The following is a 21,017-nucleotide window of genomic DNA, read 5'->3' as shown; positions in this document are numbered from 1 at the left end:
TCTGCCTCCACCGGCAACAGCTATGGCGCCCACGTTCAGAGATGTTCATACCGGATTCCCCACTTTTATGCGGTGGGTCCCCCACTCCTTGACACAGATAGTTCCCTTTACGGGGTGTCGGGCTTGGGGGATCCACTATGCTCCATCATAGGTAACCCTCTTGTTCCGGTTCTCATAAGGTGGGTGGGCGCTCTACCCAGCGAACCCCTCCATTAGCCTTACGCCCACTTGGTTCTCCCACTGGCCCTCTGTTTTCGCACCATGTTGCTACATGACACTTTGTGGGTTTACCTGTGATTTATGTTGCTCCTTACATGCATTGTACTGTTTATATGTGTATCACTTTTGTACCTGTTCATTTTTTGTGGGCTCTATTACCTGCCCTTTATTGCTGTGTTCTTTTGTGCTATGTATGCTTTATTCCTTAATAAAATGTTTTTGAAAAAAAAAACAAAAAACCTTGAGCCTTTTCAACCACTTTAACCAGCTGGCGCTAAGCGCACGCAAATATGCGGCCTTTCGGTGACCAGACCTTGGCGCCAAGGGGCCGCATATATGCGTGCAATAGTGCCAACAGTGCTGTACCGAGGGTGCGTGCCTTGCAGTCACAGGGCCACGAGCCCTGCCCCACCTCTTGGCATAGCAAACTCCTAAAAGGGCCAGCAGAAGCCACTGCCAAGGGGTAAATTATACTTTTCAGGATGATCCTCTTTTTGACTGACAATAGTGAGACAAGCAACTCAGGGACTTCAAGCACAGGTACAGTCCCAGTTTAGCAGCACTGGAGCAGATGCATAAAGGGTTAAAGCAGCATCAGTCAATAGGATCTCACACTCCGGCCTATATTCACAATGTCCTTGTGTACTTGTATGCCTCTGTCCAATACCGGGCAGACATTTCTCCTGTGAACCTCCTGGCCAGATCCTCAATGAACCCTCTATGAAATGGCTTTGGCTCTTTTTTCAGAAAGTAGGCCCCTCAGCTCTACCTGAGCTTGGACCTTGATGAACTCCTGCAGACTTCAGCTATTCTGCCCAGAAGGGCAGCAGCCCTTCAGGTTGGGGTCTTCTCCTCCTGGACAAGGACACTGCTATTCCAGACTATTTATGCACTCATCAGTCACCCTCTGGACATCTCCCCCCAGGGATTGCCTGAGACCACATTAATAGGGTCTGCCTCTTCCAGCCTACTACATTCTAGAATCCATTAGAAGGTAGGGAGAAACCATTGAGCCAGCAGCCAATGAGACCCAGAGCAGCCAAAAAGAATCACACACCAGTCTATTGATCACAGAGAAGCTAAAACAATAAATGTACCTTAACCTCTTTAATAATCTATTTTAGGGGGGTGCTATATATATCACTAATTGGGATGTGGTGTTCCTATTAGATGCCCATGATTCCCCATTCCAATTCTATTGAGGCTGCCTTAAGTGTCACTATTGGCAAACCCGCCCTGAGAAATGCCATGCAGCCATCATTGGAGAGCATGTGGAAGCAAAGTGGCTGCATAGAGGCTGTTGGAGATCAGCCACAACAAAGCAAAGAAAGAAGGTGAAAATAAGTATTTTCTTTTACAAAAGTGACAATAGTTTTTGATGCATGGTTCTTTAGCAAATTAAATGTCATTCCATTGGGTTTACATCTTCTTTAAAATAAATTCACACATAAATTAAATCTATCCTATCTCTCTGCAGCAGATGCTCTCCTGCCCCGGTATTGGATTTTCTGCCATACAAGTGACTGCATCAATATCAGCATAAGAGCTGTGTCAGTAGCAGCAATAATCCCTGTTTCATTATAGACTGAGTGTGGCTAAAATAATACGCAGGACTAAAAATAGCCTGACATTATTCCGATAGAGGTGTAGACGTGAAATGACAGAATGAATATGGAAGCACTGAATTCATTATCATAATCCACGTCTGAGGGATGGAATCTGTAAGGAGAAGGAAAGGAAGCAACTGTTAACCACAGCTTCCTCATGTCATGGAATCTTATTGTAAAAGGTATTGGACATTGGAGGCTAACCATGGTTGTAGAAGGTGGATCCTTCACTGGGGGGCAACCACTAGAGGGAGTCTGTGGGAAATGGGGATGAATAAGGAAGGGTACCACCCAGTGCTTTAAGTGGCCCAAAAGAGGTGCCGGTACTCTATTATAGCCTATAAATTCCCCCCCCACCCCACATCAGGGTCCCCACAGAGCACCCCCCCCCCCCTGGCCTGGGCTTAGACTCTGGAGCAGGGGGACTCACTGGTGGTGACTGGTCTGGCTCTGGAGTGGGAAATATTCTTGGGGGGGCAATGGAGGGTGCAGATGTACAAAATGAGCGTACTGGTACGCTAAGGCGCACGGAGAGGTGGCGGTATGCTCAAGAGCCATATTTGGAAGTGGCGGTACTGAGTACCAGTGCATACCGGCCCACTTAAAGCACTGGTACCACCACTGTAGCGCTACACTCTGCTATGGCCGCTGATTTAAAGTCCCAGGTTACATTCCTGCTAGTGCAGCAGCCAGACAAACAGCAACTTAGGGACTCTGGTTACTGGAGTCAAAGTGTTAAGTTGCTTAACACTTTAACTCCAGAAACCACAGTCCATAAGGGTTGCCTTTTTTAATCACTTCCCACCCAGGTCATATGACGTCCTTCAGAATGGGACGCTCATGTGTGCCCCCCGGGGCGATCCGTGTCGCAGTGTGAGCAGGCCCTCGCAGCATGGCTGGGATCCTGATGAGCAGGTTGGACCTTCAGCTGGTCAGCCAGGAAGTCAGGCAGCTCTCCATTCACTGGATTTTTCCCTTCTAGACAAGGACCCAGGCCTCTGGGGTTCCAGACTGTTTACACAACCCCCCAACCTCCATCAGGAATGAGCCCCCCTGTCCCCTCCCCCAAGAATTGGCTTGGGCAGGAGGGGCAGCTGCCCTGGGTGCAATTGTTTAATGCAGGGATGGAGGTGTTGTCTGGAACCATGAATCAGACTGAGACAGAAAATACAGTAATAAATCACACCTTTATTGTAATAGTAAAAATAGTACAGATCAGGAACATAGTCAAAACATAGGTCAGGATTCAGAAGCCAAAAACGGGAAATCAGACAAGCCAGTGATCAGGGAGCCAGAAATCAGCATAGTCGAAAGCAGAAGGTTGGGATCTGGAACCAGAAGGGACGTCAGCCAGGCAAAGTCTTTAACAGGAACACAGCAGAGACAGGATATCCTGACAAGGCGAAGACAGGAAAGGAATGAACAAGGCAGTTTAAATAGCCAAAAGGGGCTGGCTGTAGGCGGGACTAACGAGCAGATAATGATAACCAGGTGAGCCACTGAGGAAACAATGAGTGCTGACAATTATCCGACAGCTGAGTAGCCTGAGCACAGAGAAGAGAGTTCCTGAGAGCCCAGCCCTGACGAGTGCCCTTTGCCAGTTTCTTCTGTAACAAAGCTGACAGGAGCAGTGACAGCAACATCACTGACAGGGAGAAGCAGTCAGACCTGCTGCCTGTAGAACTCAGAGCAACCTAAAGCAAACAGTTCTGCTCTGCTGATTACAGGAGAGCCAAAAATAACTAAATTTACCTTACCAAAAACCTAGCAGCTTACCAGGAGGGTGCTACACTACAAACACTCTCATTAAGTTAATAAGGAAACGAATTACTGGTAAAGATGAACAAAATTCTGAGTTTTTTACATTTTGCCAAGCTTTCTGTGAAATGTTACCATTTTTGGTGAACGTGTTAAATTTAGTGGGGGAAGACGAAAATAAGGTTGTCTTTGGTGGTTTTGTTAAAGAGGTTATGGGATCAGTGCCATCTTAAGAGCCTTATAGGCCCCTGGGCAATGCAGTGCACTGGGGCCCCCTGCCTACACAATCACCCACGAGAATACACATTACAGGGAACACTATATACTACAAGAGAGTAAAACTACTACCTGGAGTATATACCTTACTATATACATATTACAGGGACCAATATATACTACAAGAAAGTACAACTACCTGGAGTATATACCTTACTATATACATATTACAGGGACCAATATATACTACAAGAGAGTACAACTACCTGGAGTATATACCTTACTATATACATATTACAGGGAACACTATATACTACAAGAGTCTCTTGTAGTATATAGTGTTCCATGTAATATGTATATAGTTAGTAAGGTATATACTACAGGTAGTTGTCTCTTGTCTTGTAGTATATATTGGTCCCTGTAATATGTATATAGCAAGGTATATACTCCAGGTAGTAGTTGTACTCTCTTGTATTATATATTGGTCCCTGTAATATGTATATAGTAAGGTATATACTCCAGGCAGTAGTTGTACTCTCTTGTAGTATAGTGTTCCCTGTAATATGTATATAGTCTATATACACATTACAGGGAACACTATATACTACAAGAGAGTACAACTACTACCTGGAGTATATACCTTACTATATACACATTACAGGGACCAATATATACTACAAGAGACAACTACCTGGAGTATATACCTTACTATATAAATATTACAGGGGACACTATATACTACAAGAGTCTCTTGTAGTATATAGTGTTCCATGTAATATGTATATAGTTAGTAAGGTATATACTCCAGGTAGTTGTCTCTTGTATTGTAGTATATATTGGTCCCTGTAATATGTATATAGTAAGGTATATACTCCAGGTAGTAGTTGTACTCTCTTGTAGTATATAGTGTTCCCTGTAATATGTATATAGACTATACAACGGCTGCTGCTGCACATGGGAGGAGGTGGGTGGAGGCGGAGGCGGAGCCAGAGTCTTCTAGGGTCGAGACGGAGCCGGAGGAGAGGAGTGAGGAGGAAGAGCCGATGAGGAGGAGGATCCTCCTCCGAGTCCTCCGCTGCGGCGCTGTGCATCCTGGGTCTGCTCTGCTCACGTCACTGGTTGCTAGATGCCAATCGGGCTGGCCTTAGCAACCAGTGTGCACTGCAGTGCAGACTCGAGCCACGGCCGCCGCCGGAGGGGAGGAAGCAATAAGGGGGGGGCCCGGGCCGGCGGACAACGGATTGAACGGAACCGGGGGGGGGGACCCTAGACCACCAGGGACATGCCACCATCCATGTGGGGCCCCTTGGCAAGTGGGGCCCCCGGGCAACCTCTGGGCATGCCCAGTGGAAAAGACGGCCCTGTATGGGATTTATATGATTGCTGAGGGTTACAGAAGTTCTTTTGAACCTTACTTTACAAAAACTTTACCAATAAAATTTTTAAAAGCAAAGTTAAAGTTTTGTTTGTGCTAATACACAAAAAACTACCCTAAATACACCCCCAAAAATCTCCAAACCTTCTAAAGCTTCATGTACACTTGACCATTATTTACCATGGCTGTGGGAAAACGTAAAACGGTTTTGCTGCGTTTTCCTGTGCTCAGCGGTCAAAACGTTCCTATCCCTGAAGCGATTCTTCTGCGTTCAAGAGAGGAAGGTTGAACCTTACCTAACCGCAGCAGCTCCGCTGCTGTGTGTACATGGACACACAGGCTTTTATGGAGTTGAGTTTAGGAGCTTTGGCAAAAATAAGATGCCAAAAGCTCCTAAACTCAAGTTTAGGAGTTGCTAATTTACATTAACCCACAATGGAAAGAAATAGTTCATTTTATTTCAAGCAAACATCACCTAAGCAGCCTAAAAATAATGGCAGCTCAATACTTTAACCACTTAAGGACCGCCCGCTGCCGTTTTACTGCGGCAGGCAGCCCCTCCCACGCAAATCGATGTAGTACTACGTCGGTCAGTGCCTGTTGCTATGGGGCGAGCACGCGCCGCCGGTTGCAGCGGGGAACCTGATGCACAGGGCCAGCGGCCGCGATTGCTGCCGGCCACCCGCGATCGCTCCCCGCTGAGAGAGAAGGATGGTCAGCTGTTGTAAAAACAGCTGACCGTACTTCTCTCTGGAATGATCACAGAGCGCCTGTGATCCTTCTATATAGGAACACAGGTCTCTATGGTCATTTCAGAAGTCCATCTCCCATACAGTTCGAAACACTCCCCTAGGCTTACATTTAACGCCTTGATCATCCACTTCCCTGCCAGTGTCATTATTACAGTGACAGTGCATTTTTTTAGCACTGATTACGGTAGTAATGTCACTGGTCCCCCCAAAAGTGTCATAAATGTCAGTTAGGGGTCCGATCCGTCCTCCGCAATGTCGCAGTCCCTCTAAAAATTGCAGATCGCCGCCATTACTAGTAAAAAAAAAACAATAAAAATTACATAAATCTTTCCCCAAGTTTGTAGACGCGATAACTTTTGCGCAAACCAATCAAAATATGCGTTAGCGATTTTCTTTTTTTTACCAAAAATATGTAGCAGAATACAAATTGGCCTAAGAGGATGAAAAAAATTGATTTTTAAATATTTTTATTTTGGGGAATGATATATAGTAGAAAGTAAAAAATATATATATATTTTTTTTCAGAATTGTCGCTCTTTTTTTGTTTATAGCGCAAAAAATAAAAATCGCACAGGTGATCAAATACCATCTAAAGAAAGCTCTGTTTGTGGGGAAAAAAGGACATCAATTTTATTTAGGTACAGCATTGCACGACTGCGCAATTTTCTGTTAAAGTAACGCAGTTACTAATTAACTTATTAAGGTGGCAAATCCTTCCGGTCCAGAAGTGGTTACATTTAGCTAAAATTTTGCCTAATCAGCACTCTTATCTCTAATTACTGGATACCTGCTTTCTGACTGTTACATGAATTAATAATTGTGAATTTACAGTCAAATCTGCCTAATTTGTCCCCCTTTCCACCAATTTCACAGCAGAGAACTGAAGATGAGACCAATGGACGGGATTGGGGAGAATTCCAATGGCTTGGTGGGAACCCTCCTATTAGAGATCCTCGGCCCTGAGATCATTGCGATCAATTTCAACGTAGAGAAAGCAAAATGTCCAGCAGAACCAACCAGCTGATGGAAGTATTTTTTTACTCTTAGCCGATTACGGTCACTTTTGCCATTGAAAGCAATCAGAAGGATGCAGGGGAGCTTTCTGTTGGCCTTGACTCAAACAACAATATTAAACATCTAAATAAATGGTTGGATCAACTGGTTGACAATACGAAAAAAAAAAATTGTGACAAAAGTGTCTGTCAGTGTCAGAATGTCCGCCGCAATATCGCAGTCCCGCTATAAGTCACTGATCGCCGCCACTACTAGTAAAAAATAAAATAAAAAATACTAATCAATAAAAATATCCCATGGTTTGTAGACGCTATAACTTTTGCACAAACCAGTCAATATACACTTATTGGGATTTTTTTTTACCAAAAACATGTAGCAGAATACAAACTGGCCCAAATTGATGAAGACATTTTTTATTGGAATAGATAGAAGATGAAAAATAGAGAATCCAACACATTTCGGGGTCCACAAATGCCCACTTCATCAGGGTTTGAAAGGAGGGTGATATCAGGCACAGATTTCAACAGCAGCTGTTTTAGAGCTCCCAACCGTTAACTGTGACCCAGAGCTGTTGGTGACAGCGCAGTCCTGTGCTGGGAGCATGCAGTGAGTGGGCTCTCAACAACAGCCGTGCACCAAGGAACATCTAAAGCTCAACTGACCGAAACATCTGCCTAACCAAATAAGGTGAAGAATAACTTGTAATAAAGATCTGTCGGGAAAGACGGCATCCTGTGCAAAGGGGGAGGCTCATTTATATTCTTTTACATGCATGTAGGAAATGTGCACGTGCTCATGCATGCCCACACATGCATATTCATGCGCATGCATCTGTTGCTTGTATAGCGCTAATCACTTCAGTACCAGGCACTTTGACCCCCTTCCTACCCAGGCCACTTTTCAGATTTCAGTGCTGTTGCACTTTGAATGACAGTTACACGGTCATGCAATGCTGTATCTAAACAACATTTTTTAAATTTTGTTTTTAAACAGATAGAGATTTCTTTTGGTGGTATTTCATCACCCCTGGGTTTTTTTTTTTTTTAAAAAAAGGCCAAATATTTAAAAAAAAAGTTTTTATTCATTTCTATTATAACATTTTGTAAATAAGTAATTTTTCTCCTTCACTGATGTGTCCTGATGAGGCGGCACTGACATGCACTGATGAGGAGGCACTAATATGCAGCACTGATAGGCACTGATAGGCGGCAGTGATGGGCACTGATATGCAGCACTAATGGGCATTGATATGCAGCACTGATGGGCACTGATAGGCGGCAGTGATGGGCACTGATATGCAGCACTAATGGGCATTGATATGCAGCACTGATGGGCAATGACAGGCATCACTGATGGGCATCACTGATCGCTGTGAGAAAGGCCGCTTATCGGCTCTACTCTCCTCACGCCCTGTCAGTGTGGGGAATGCACTTCCTATTTACACTGTGATCAGCTGTGATTGGACCTGAAGAAGGAGGCTCCACCTCCGAAACGTGTAGTCCATAGCAACCATATCGTGGAGCTGTATCCCCTGAGATCCCACCATTCATCTGTCCACCACCGCATGCAGCCTTGGCTGAGGCTCAGGCTAGCTTATCAGGCTGTAATTGACCGCGGACCGGTGCGCAGGCGCACTGCGGTCTGCACGTACGTACCCGGCGGGGGGAGGCAGGAGCAGGAAGTGGTGAGAGCGGTGTTCAGAGCTACGAGCCGCCACGGGACAGACCGGAGGCTACCCCGGAGGGAGAGGAGGAGTAGGCGGCCACCACAGATGTGTCTGTCCTTAAAGAACCTACATGTGAGTGCAATCCATATGTGTTGTATTGTATGTTCTAATAAACGTTATCATCCGAGGTCGGCGTGTGCTTTTTTCTCCTATACATTGCAGTTGTGTATCACATGGTAAAGAGCCTATGTCATAGATCGATGATGCGGTGTGTTCGAGTGACACACTGCACCGCGGGTCACAGTGCCCGGCGCCCCAGGGGGCGCACATGAGTGGCTGTTCTGAAGGACATCATATGACGTCCACTCAGAACAATGAAACCCCTGCCCTGCTATAGGCCAGGCAGGAACTGGTAAAACTGAGTCTGTGCTATGTTTCAGTGCTGTCTTGTCCACAGCGTTCCTGTGCATACCTAGAATCTGTTACTCTGCATCTGGCTACTAGGGATGGGCGAACGGTTCAGCTTATTGCTCTTAGTCCCGCCCACACTATAAAAGTATTCTTTCAAACACGGTCATTTGTAGTGTGATATTGGCGTGAGGAGAGAGAGAACAGGGCTCTGTTCAGTGCTACTAGAGAGTTAGTGTGCTATTCTTTTTTTTTTTTTTTTTTTTTAAATTTATTTATTTATACAAAAGAGACAAAGAAGATATTCCAACATCACATTCCAAGTCCAAATTACATGGCTCAAATATTAACATATAATTATTTCAATCATAGTCCATTGTGTATTAATCACCATCTCAACAGGTATAATCAAAATTATAGAACTTATATTAGCCATATCGTGAAAAACATCGGTACTCTCCCGTGTCTCTTAAACATTTTTCCAAAATATTTAAAAAGTATATAGAATACAACCAAGAAAAAGAGAGAAAAAAATAAATACAAAATAAGGACAAAAGAATAATAGAAAAAAAGAAAAGGAAAAAAAAAAAAAAAAAAAAAGAAGGAAAAAAAAGGGGGGGGGGAAGATACCACAACTGGTATCATGCCAATTTATGTCATATCTCATTTATTCTACCAAAACCATCCTTGTACTGCTCACAGATCCATCCAACCCAGAAATTCATTTAGTCATAGGAGACCTTGACCACCTTCTCTCTACCCACAAAAGATGTTTATTCAACTTTTATCTTCTAGCTTATGTTACAGAGGATCGTCATCACCTCTTCTCCTCCATTCCTTCTCTCATATACACTACTGCCATAAGGCAACCAGTCTAAGTCAGTATAAATGTTTCCCCTCCTCTCCCCAAAAAATTGTGCCCCCCTCCTATAATTTAGGGGGGGGGGGAACTTATCTGGGAACCTAAATCATTTCCCAGTTTGGTATGGTATTCAGACTTGATACTTTAAGTATCAGTCTGCTCGTTGCGAAGTTTAACCTTCTCTGACATTAAGGGATAGTCATAGAGAAGGAGAGAAAAATAGGGGGCAAACACGAGGAAGGGCCGGGGAGGAGGAGAAGGGGGTAGGAGGAAGGGAATTCGGGACATATTTTACTTAGGTGAGCTTTACAGGCCATGCCCCACATATAAAATCCCTTCCTATCTATATACTGCATCCACCAAGGGGATGGAGGTGTAATGCTTTTCAGCTGGTCTTCTCCAGTTTGCACCATGGTTATATTATAACCTAATTATTTGAACTTTTTGAGACAACAGCCAGTCGTGCATGGGGATGGGTTGGGGGAGGTTGGGCTGTCTCCCTCTCACCTGTTCCCCATCCACCCATTAGCGGCCATGTGCCTCCAGTGTGAGGACACTAAATTAAGAGTGTAGGACTGCAGATTTAAACAGGGTGCCGTGACGTGGCTCTGCAGCTTTCACATGCGTTTGCAAATGTGTGTCAACTAAACCCCTGTTCTTTGTACCAAGAGACAGGTCTTATTTGGTTGGTGACAGACTGGAAGGTGAGTACATCAAACTGGGGGCTGGCTGACTTTCATGCACCTCTTACAATCCTTCAACCTCATTTTGTGTTTTGTTATAGGGATGGAGACGCCGGGCAACACCAGCTTGGGTCTCATCTAAAGTCCCACCTAGTCCAATATGTTTACTGTATATTTATTGTTTAGTCTGGATGGTACAACCCAGAAAATGCAAATGGTTTGGGTGCTCCCACCAGGAAACTGGGTGCACCAAATGCAGACCTTAGGTGGGGTTATCAGTAGATCTATAGGAGTATTGCGTTGATATTTATGGTGTATGAAAACAACAAATAAAGTGTGAATGAGGTCCCACCCTACCACTGTCCACCCGTAGATAAAGTCCTGGGTGGACCTAATCTTTAATATAATTTAGGAAATGGTGAGATATGGCAGAATTCAATGGATAGAAATATAAGCAGACATTAAAAGGATTATAATAAATACATAACTTAAAGCGGAGTTCCGGGCACAGAAAAGATTTTTTGCTGAACATACCCCCGGGACAGTCAGGGCTAGCACATTCCACAATGGCTAGCCTCTGATCTGTCCCGGTTCGCACTTACCTTTTAGAAGAAATACTTACTTAGAAAATTTCTTCCACAGCGTTTCCATCTCTGTTGTGGGCAGCTGAAGCCGGCGCGGTCCTCTTCTCTGTCTTCTTCCGAATCTTCGTGTCCCAGAATGCACTGCCCCGGCCCCTCTCGTCACTTCCGGTGCGGCGCCGCATTCCTAAACAGCTTCTGGGCATGCCCAGAAGCTGTTTAGCAGGGGAATGCGGCGTCGCCCGGAAATGACGAGCGGGGCCGGTGCCGTCGCATTGATTCCTGGGAGCTATGACGTTTAGCTCCCAGGAATCATCGCGAGGCAGGAAGTGACGGGGTGAGCCGCGGCTCCGAGGGAGGAAGCAGTCAGAGGTGAGTATTTACGATCTTCAATAAAAAGGTGAGTAAACAAAAAAAATAAAAATAACTATCCAATTCCTTTTCAGGTGAGCTCTACCTAGCGGAGGGGCACAAAAAAAAAAATAGTTTTTGTGCCCGGAACTCCGCTTTAAATATTTATTGATTGACATGTTTCAGGAAGACAACAAAGATACCACTAGCCACATAAACTATAAAGGGAAAAGATTAATGATAATAAAATATTAATAATATTAGTATAATACACACATACTGAATATGTAGAAATATAAAAGGTAATACATGAAAAATGCAGTACAAGAACACTAATCCTCACATTTACCAGAGATCCACCAACGTCTAAAGGTGCAAAACCCTAAATTCAACATGTGAGACTTAAAACACTCTTCTTCAGATTTAGATATTTTCTATACCTTAAAGTGATACTGAACACACACTGTTTTATCCACATTGTCCCTTCTATTTTTTTGTATATGGATGATGGCACTGTAATTATTATAATTAAAAAAAAGAAAACATCTAAGTACCTAATCAATATACAGCTGTCACATGGCCTTAGGTGTGCGCAGCCTATTGCATTAGGGTGTTCACTCCAAAGATTAAACACACATGCATGTGTTGTGTGTATATATATATATATATATATATATATATATATATATACAGTGGCGTACCAACGGGGGGGAACGGGGGGGGGGGGCGGGCCGCCCCGGGTGCCGCGCACTGGGGGGGTGTCAAGCCAGTACTGGCGACGCTCATCTCCTTCTGTGAAGGCAGCTTCTCCCTCAGTCCTCTGTCTGTGCTGCGCTACTGGCGGGGGGCGGGAAGAAGGTGAGTGCCCGAGGATTGAGCAGCCTCCCTGTGTGACTGGATAGGAGGAGCGGTGGGACGGCTGCATATAGAGGAATGCCTGCAGGAGGGAGAGGAGGAGAATCAGGCATTCGGCGGCTGCAGGAGGAATATGGAAAGATCAATTCCTCTATATGCAGCCGCCCCACAGCTCCTCCTATCCAACTTCTTTTTTCTTTTGCTGGCCCCCCAGTGCTGTCCAGCACCCCCCAGTGCTCTTCAGCTCCCCCCTCCAGCCCTCCCAGTGCTCTTCAGCTCCCCCCCCTCTCCAGCCCTCCCAGTGCTCTTCAGCCCCCCTCCGTCTTCAGCCCCCTCTCTCTAGCCCCCCAGTGCTCTTCAGCCCCCCCTCCAGCCCACCCTGTGCTCTCCAGCCCCTCCAGTGCTCTTTAGTCCCCCCTCTTTAGCCCCCCCTCTCTAGCCCCCCCAGTGCTCTCCAGCCCCCCCATCTCCAGCCCCCCCAGTGCTCTTCAGCCCCCCCCAGTGCTCTCCAGCTCCCTGGCTCCCCCCTCAGCGATCTCCAGTCTCCCCCCCCCAGTGCTCTCTGGCTCCCCAGCGATCCTTGGCTCCCCCCGTGCTCTCTGCCCCCTCCACTTCATGCTCTCTGCCCCCCTTCACTCCGTGCTTTGTGTCCCCCTAGTTTTCCCTGCCTCCCCCAGTGCTCCCCACCCCCGCGCTCTCCAACCCCCCCTAATGCTCTCCAGCCCCCCCCTCCCTCCGCCCTTTAGCTCCTCCAGTGCTCTCTGCTTCTCCTGTGCTCTCAGGCCCCCATAGTCTGCAGTCTCTGACCATCTCTTGTATCATGTCCACAGTCTCTGACCATCTCTTGTATCATGTCCGCAGTCTCTGACCATCTCCTGTATCATGTCCACAGTCTCTAACCATCTCCTGTATCATGTCCGCAGTCTCTGACCATCTCTTGTATCATGTCTGCAGTCTCTGATTAATATCAATAAACTGTTTTAAATTGTCATACAAATATATATTTGAATTCAAATCTTTATTATTTTTTGGCAATATCATGGTGTGGGTGGATTTCTGCCAATCACAGGCTGTGTCACGCCCCCTCCAGCCTGTGTCTTAGAGTTAGAGGGAGGTGAAGCCTCCATCAATCTACATGTAATATCCCACCCTCATTGTGTTTAGCTGGTTAGTGGTCATGGAGGAGGAGGGAGGGAGTGGGCTGTCATTTACCACTGTGTTCAGTATATGCCCACATGGGTGACTCTATGATCACATGGGCTGCTCATCCAGATGTAATAGGGAGAAAATGCTCAGCATACAAACTCACTGAAAACTGAGCATGTGCAGAGTGGCCAACACAGCTGCAAAATCCCTAGCTGCATTGGGGACATGGTCAAAAAGGGGAGATAGAGAGCAGCAGGTTTTTTGCAGAACACAGAAAACAAATCTCATAGTGACTGAGTGAGTATGAACAGCATGTAATACACCATTTATTGATAGTTTTTTTATGATGAGTGACACTGTAATCTGATATAACTGGCTTACATAAAAGACTGAACCCACCACCGCCATTCCAGCCACCTTTATTAACAAGCATAAAAGTCATAGCTACATTGTAAGTCAGGCTGAAAAAAAAAAGACACAAGTCTGTCTAATTCAACCAAACAGGGTGACTGAAAACTGCTTATGATCTACGCTCCCTATCTCTTTATCAGTTCCTGCCCTGAAGGAGCTTACAGTCTAGGGTCCCTATCTCTATTCAGTCACTGCCCTCAAGAAGCTTACAATCTAAGGTTCCTATCTCTCATCAACCCCTTCCCTCAAGGAGCCTATGATCTAAGGTCCCTATCTTTCATCAGTTCCTGCCCCCAAGGAACTTACAAGCTAAAGTCCCTGTCTCTCATCAACTTCTTACCTCAAGTAGCTTATGATCTAAGGTCCCTATCTCTCATCAGTCCCTCCCTTCAAGGCGCTTATGATCTAAGGTTCCTATCTTTCGTCAGTCTCTGCCCCCAAGGAACTTACAAGCTAAGGTCCCTATCTCTCATCAACTCCTTCCCTCAAGGAGCCTATGATCTAAGGTCCCTATTTCTCACCAGCCCCTCCCCTCAAGGCGCTTATGATCTGAGGTCCCTACCTCATCATATTTCTCATCAGTACCTGCCCTCATGGAGCTTAAAATATAAGGTCTCTATCTCTCATCAGCCCCTCCGCTCGAGGAGCTTATCATCTAAAGTCCCTACCTCATCTATGTCCCTGCCCTCAAGGAGCCTATGATCTAAGGTCCCTATTTCTCACCAGCCCCTCCCCTCAAGGCGCTTATGAGCTGAGGTCCCTACCTCATCATATTTCTCATCAGTACCTGCCCTCATGGAGCTTAAATTTTAAGGTCTCTATCTCTCATCAGCCCCTCCGCTCAAGGAGCTTATCATCTAAAGTCCCTACCTCATCTATGTCCCTGCCCTCAAGGAGCTTATGATCTACGGCCCATATCTCTCATCAGTTCCTGCCCTCAATCAGGATGACTGAAAACTTTAAACGCTAAATAAATACATTCAGTAACATAAAAGGAAAATGCTAAATAAGCTCAAATGAAATAAAAATGAATACGCAACTAAATACAAATAGGTCTATGGAATTGACGAGAAAAAAACCCCAGCAAAGTTCAATGCTGTGCACCATGCAGTAACCCATAGCATGCATATTTTAGCCGGTGCTAAGCTTCCCACACACTGCTCCAGGTGAGATTACACTCCACACTGCATGGTCACATCTCAGTTGCTGGCTCAGCTCATCTCCACCAAAGCAATCTAAGCTCCCTATCTCTCATGAGCTTCTCCCCCCAAGGAGCTTATCATCTAAAGTCCCTACCTCATCTATGTCCCTGCCCTCAAGGAGCTTATGATATACAGTCCATATCTCTGATATCAGTTCCTGCCCTCAAGGGACTTACAATCTAAAGGCCCGTACACACTTGACGAAAATCGGACGAAATATCCTCCGATTTTTCTCTCTCGTGCTCAGAGGTCATAACCGTTTTTAGTTGACAGTGCATAATTAAATTTCTCGTCAGATTTTTTATTTTTTTTTGGGACATTTGTTTCTAGACTTCCGGGTCGTCAGCAACTTCAGATCATGTGTGATCTTTCGTATCCGATTTTTCACGGACGTACTGCATACACATTCAACGAAAATTGGTCGTCTGGGGACGGACGATAAAAATTTTGGTGTTTGTCCATCCGTTTTTTTTTTTTGTTGAAAATGTCGGCATCGGCTGCTGAAAGGTGTGTACAAATTAGCCGAAAATCGTACGATTTTACCTCGGACGGGAATTTTCGGCAGATTTTCTACTAGTGTGTACCCCACTTAAGATCCCTTTCTCTATTCAGCTACTGCCCTCAAGAAGCTTTCAATCTAAGTTTCCTATCTCTCATCAACCCCTTGCCTCAAGGAGCTTATGATCTAAGGTCCCTATCTTTCATCAGTCCCTGCTCCCAAGGAACTTACAAGCTAAGGTCCCCTGCCCTTAAGGAGTTTAGGATCTAAGGTCCCTATCTCTCATCAATCCCTGACCTCAAGGAGTTTATAATCTGAAGTCCCTACCTCGTCATATTTCTCATCAGTACCTGCCCTCATGGAGCTTACAATCTAAGCTCCCTATCTCTCATGAGCTTCCCCCCCCAAGGAGCTTATCATCTAAAGTCCCTACCTCATCTATGTCCCTGCCCTCAAGGAGCTTATGATATACAGTCCATATCTCTGATCAGTTCCTGCCCTCAAGGAGCTTGCAATCTAAGATCCCTTTCTCTATTCAGTCACTGCCCTCAAGGAGCTTTCAATCTAAGGTCCCTATCTCTCATCAACCCCTTCCCACAAGGAGCTTATGATTTAAGGTCCCTATCTTTCATCAGTTCCTGCTCCCAAGGAACTTACAAGCTAAGGCCCCTAGCTCTCACCAACTCCTTCCCTCAAGGAGCTTATGATCTAAGGTCTCTATTTCTCACCAGCCCCTCCCCTCAAGGCGCTTATGGTCTGAGGTCCCAACCTCATCATATTTCTTATCAGTACCTGCCCTCACGGAGCTTACAATCTAAAGGGCTCTATCTCTCATCACCCCCTCCGCTCAAGTCCCTACCTCATCTATGTCCCTGCCCTCAAGGAACTTATGATCTACGGTCCATATCTCTCATTAGTTCCTGCCCTTAATCAGGGTGACTGAAAACTGCAAACGCTAAATAAATACATTCAGTAACATAAAAGGAAAATGCTAAATAAGCTCAAATGAAATAAAAAATGAATACGCAACTAAATACAAATGCAAAGTTCAATGCTGTGTACCATGCAGTAACCCATAGCATGCATATTTTAGCCAGTGCTAAGCTTCCCACACACTGCTCCAGGTGAGATTACACTCCGCACTGCATACTCACATCTCAGATGCTTGGCTCAGCTCATCTCCACCAAAGCAATCAATTCAACCAGCACTGGGAACACCGCAAGCCATGATGCAAAATGATATTCTTTCTTTATTAAAATAGATAGCAGGAGCAAGTTCAGAACTGACACGTTTTGTCCTGGTCACAAAGTAACTACCCACACAACAATATACAAAAACAATTATTCTCACATGATCATATTTTAGGCAGCAATCCAATCAGATAAGAGATTAGATATTTATTATAGACATTTATTAAGCACCAACTATTTATATACTATTCATTCTGTACTTGCCCCAAAGGAGCTTATGATCTTTGGTTCCTATCTCGCATCAGTCCCTGCCCCCAAGGAACGTACAATCCAAGGGCTCCACCTCTCATGAGTCCCTGCCCTTAAGGAGCTTAGGATCTAAGGTCCCTATCTCTCATCAATCCCTGCCCTCAAGGAGTTTATAATCTGAAGTCCTTACCTCATCATATTTCTCAGCAGTACCTGCCCTCATGGAGCTTACAATCTAAGCTCCCTATCTCTCATGAGCTTCTCCCCCCAAGGAGCTTATCATCGAAAGTCCCTACCTCATCTATGTCCCTGCCCTCAAGGAGCTTATGATATACAGTCCATATCTCTGATCAGTTCCTGCCCTCAAGGAGCTTACAAACTAAGATCCTTTTCTCTATTCAGTCACTGCCCTCAAGAAGCTTTCAATCTAAGGTCCCTATCTCTCATCAACCCCTTCCCACAAGGAGCTTATGATCTAAGGTCCCTATCTTTCATCAGTCCTTGCTCCCAAGGAACCTACAAGCTAAGGTCCCTAGCTCTCACCAACTCCTTCCCTCAATGAGCTTATGATCTAAGGTCCCTATCTCTCATCAGTACCTGCCCTCAAGGAGCTTACATTCTAAGGTCTCTATCTCTCATCAGCCCCTCCGCTCATGGAGCTTATCATCTATAGTCCCTACCTCATCTATGTCCCTGCCCTTAAGGAGCATATGATCTACGGTCTATATCTCTCATTGGTTCCTGCCCTCAATCAGGGTGACTGAAAACTGCAAACGCTAAATAAATACATTCAGTAACATAAAAGGAAAATGCTAAATAAGCTCAAATGAAATAAAAAATGAATACGCAACTAAATACAAATGCAAAGTTCAATGCTGTGTACCATGCAGTAACCCATAGCATGCATATTTTAGCCGGTGCTAAGCTTCCACACACTGCTCCAGGTGAGATTACACTCCACACTGCATAGTCACATCTCAGTTGCTGGCTCAGCTCATCTCCACCAAAGCAATCAATTCAACCAGCACTGGGAACACCGCACACCATGATGCAAAATGATATTCTTTCTTTATTAAAATAGATAGCAGGAGCAAGTTCAGAACTGACACATTTTGTCCTAGTCACAAAGTAACTACCCACACAACAATATACAAAAACAATTATTCTCACATGATCATATTTTAGGCAGCAATCCAATCAGATAAGAGATTCAATATAATTATAGACATTTATTACGCACCAACTATTTATATACTATTCATTTTGTTCTTGCCCCAAAGAAGCTTATGACCTTAAGGTTCTTATCTCACATCAGTCCCCGCCCCCAAGGAACTTACAATCCAATGTTCCTACCTCTCATCAATACCTGCCCTCAAGGAGTTTAGGATCTAAGGTCCCTATCTCTCATCAATCCCTGCCCTCAAGGAGTTTATAATCTGAAGTCCCTACCTTATCATATTTCTCATCAGTACCTGCCTTCATGGAGTGTACAATCTAAGCTCCCTATCTCTGATGAGCCCCTCCCCCCAAGGAGCTTATCATCTAAAGTCCCTACCTCATCTATGTCCCTGCCCTCAAGGAGCTTATAATATACGTTCCATATCTCTGATCAGTTATTGCCCTCAGGGAGCTTACAATCTAAGGTTCCTTTCTCTATTCAGTCTGCCCTCAAAAAGCTTACAATCTAAGGGACCTATCTCTCATCAGCCCCTCCCCTTAAGGAGGTTATTATCTAAGGTCCCTATCTTTCATTAGTCCATGCTCTCAAGGTGCTTACCTTCTAAGCTCCCTATCTCACATCAGTCCCTGCCTTCAAGGAGCTTAAAATCTGAAGTCCCTATCTCATCTACATCCCTGCCCTCAAGGAGTTTATGATCTATAGTTCATATTTTTCATCAGATCCTACCATCGTGAAGCTTATGATCTAAGGTCCTTATCTCTCATCACTCCCTACCCTTAAGGAACTTATGATCTAAGGTCCCTATCTTTCATCAGTCCTTGCCCCCAGGGAATTGATGGTCTAAGGTCTTTATCTCTCATCAGCTCCTGTCTAATAGCCCCAAGGAACTTACAAGCTAAGGTCCCTATCTCTTATTAGTCCCTTCCCTCAAGGCACTTATGATCTGAAGTCCCTACCTCATCATATTTCTCACTAGTACCTGCCCTCATGGAGCTTACAATCTAAGGTCCCTATCTCTCATCAGCCCCTCCCCTCAAGGAGCTTATCAGCTTAAGTCTCTACCTCATCTATGTCCCTGCCCTCAAGGAGCTTATGATCTACGGTTCTTATCTCTCATCAGTTCCTGCCCTCAGGGGGCTTACGACCTAAGGTCCCTATCTCTATTTAGTCACTGCCCTTAAGGAGCTTACAATCTAAGGTTCTTATCTATCATCAGTCCATGCTCTCAAGGTGCTTACCTTCTAAGCTCCCTATCTCACATCAGTCCCTGCCTTCAAGGAGCTTAAAATCTGAAGTCTCATTTACATCCCTGCCCTCAAGGAGCTTATGATCTATAGTCCATATTTTTCATTAGATCCTACCATCGTGAAGCTTATGATCTAAGGTCCTTATCTGTCATCACTCCCTACTGTTAAGGAACTTATGATCTAAGGTCCCTATCTCTCATCAGTCCTTGCCCCAGGGAATTGATGGTCTAAGGTCCCTATCTCCCATCGGTCCCTGTCTTTGAGGAGTTTAAAATCTAGGGTCCTTCAATCACATCAGTCCCTGCTTTCAAGGAGCTTAAAATCTAAGGTCCCTGTCTCATATCAGGTCCTACCCTTAAGGAACACACAGTCTAAGATTTCTATTAAACATCAGTCACTTCACCCAAACTTACAATTTAAGATCCCTATCTCACACCGGTCTGTGCCTCTCAGGGAGCATATGATTTAAGGTCCCTATCTCACATCAGTCCCTGCCCTTCAGGGAGCATATGATTTAAGGTCCCTAACTCACATCATTCCCTACCCCTCAGGGAGCATATGATTTAAGGTCCCTAACTCACATCATTCCCTACCGCTCAGGGAGCATATGATTTAAGGTCCCTATCTCACAACAGTTCCTGCCACTCAGGGAGCTTATGATTTAAAGTCCCAATCTCACAACAGTTCCTGCCCCTCAGGGAGTATATGATTTAAGGTCCCTATCTCACAACAGTTCCTGCCACTCAGGGAGCATATGATTTAAGGTCCCTATCTCACAACAGTTCTTGCCCCTCAGGGAGCATATGATTTAAGGTGCCTACCTCACATCAGTTCCTGCCCCTCAGGGAGCATATAATTTGAGGTCCCTATCTCACATCAGTTCCTGCCCCTCAGGGAGCATATGATTTAAGGTCCCTAACTCACATCATTCCCTACCCCTCAGGGAGCATATGATTTAAGGTCCCTATCTCACATCAGTTCCTGCCCCTCAGGGAGCATATGATTTAAGGTCCCCATCTCACAACAGTTCCTGCCCCTCAGGGAGCTTATGATTTAAGGTCCCTATCTCACATCAGTTCCTGCCCCTCAGGGAGCATATGATTTAAGGTCCCTATCTCACAACAGTTCCTGCACCTCAGGGAGCATATGATTTAGGGTCCCTATCTCACATCAGTTCCTGCCCCTTTGGTAGCATATGATTTAAGGTCCCTATCTCATATCAGTTCCTGCCCCTCAGGGAGCATATGATTTAAGGTCCCTATCTCACAACAGTTCCTGCCCCTCAGGGAGCATATGATTTAAGGTCCCTATCTCACATCAGTTCCTGCCCCGTAGGAAGCATATGATTTAGGGTCCCTATCTCACATCAGTTCCTGCCCCTCAGGGAGCATATGATGATTTAGGGTCCCTATCTCACATCAGTCACGTCAATCCCAGCCCTCAAGCGACTTACAACCTAAGGTTCCTATCCCACATACTACGACCAATTATGATTGGAGCCGATGACCCTACAAGCATGTTTCTGGATTGCGGGGTAAATCAGAG

General features: G+C 45.1%; 1 protein-coding gene across 1 annotated transcript in view; it reads right to left on the bottom strand.

Annotated features, from left to right (window-relative positions):
• MMEL1 (membrane metalloendopeptidase like 1) overlaps nt 1-21,017 on the bottom strand; it is a 324,059-nt gene that overhangs the window by 302,536 nt on the left and 506 nt on the right. The window lies entirely within an intron of this gene.

This window comes from Pelophylax lessonae (genome assembly GCF_965119305.1).
Source record: "Pelophylax lessonae genome assembly, chromosome: 12".
NCBI lineage: Eukaryota > Metazoa > Chordata > Amphibia > Anura > Ranidae > Pelophylax > Pelophylax lessonae.
The sequence above is the reverse complement of the archived record's forward strand: the minus strand, read 5'-3'. Positions and strand labels throughout refer to the sequence as shown.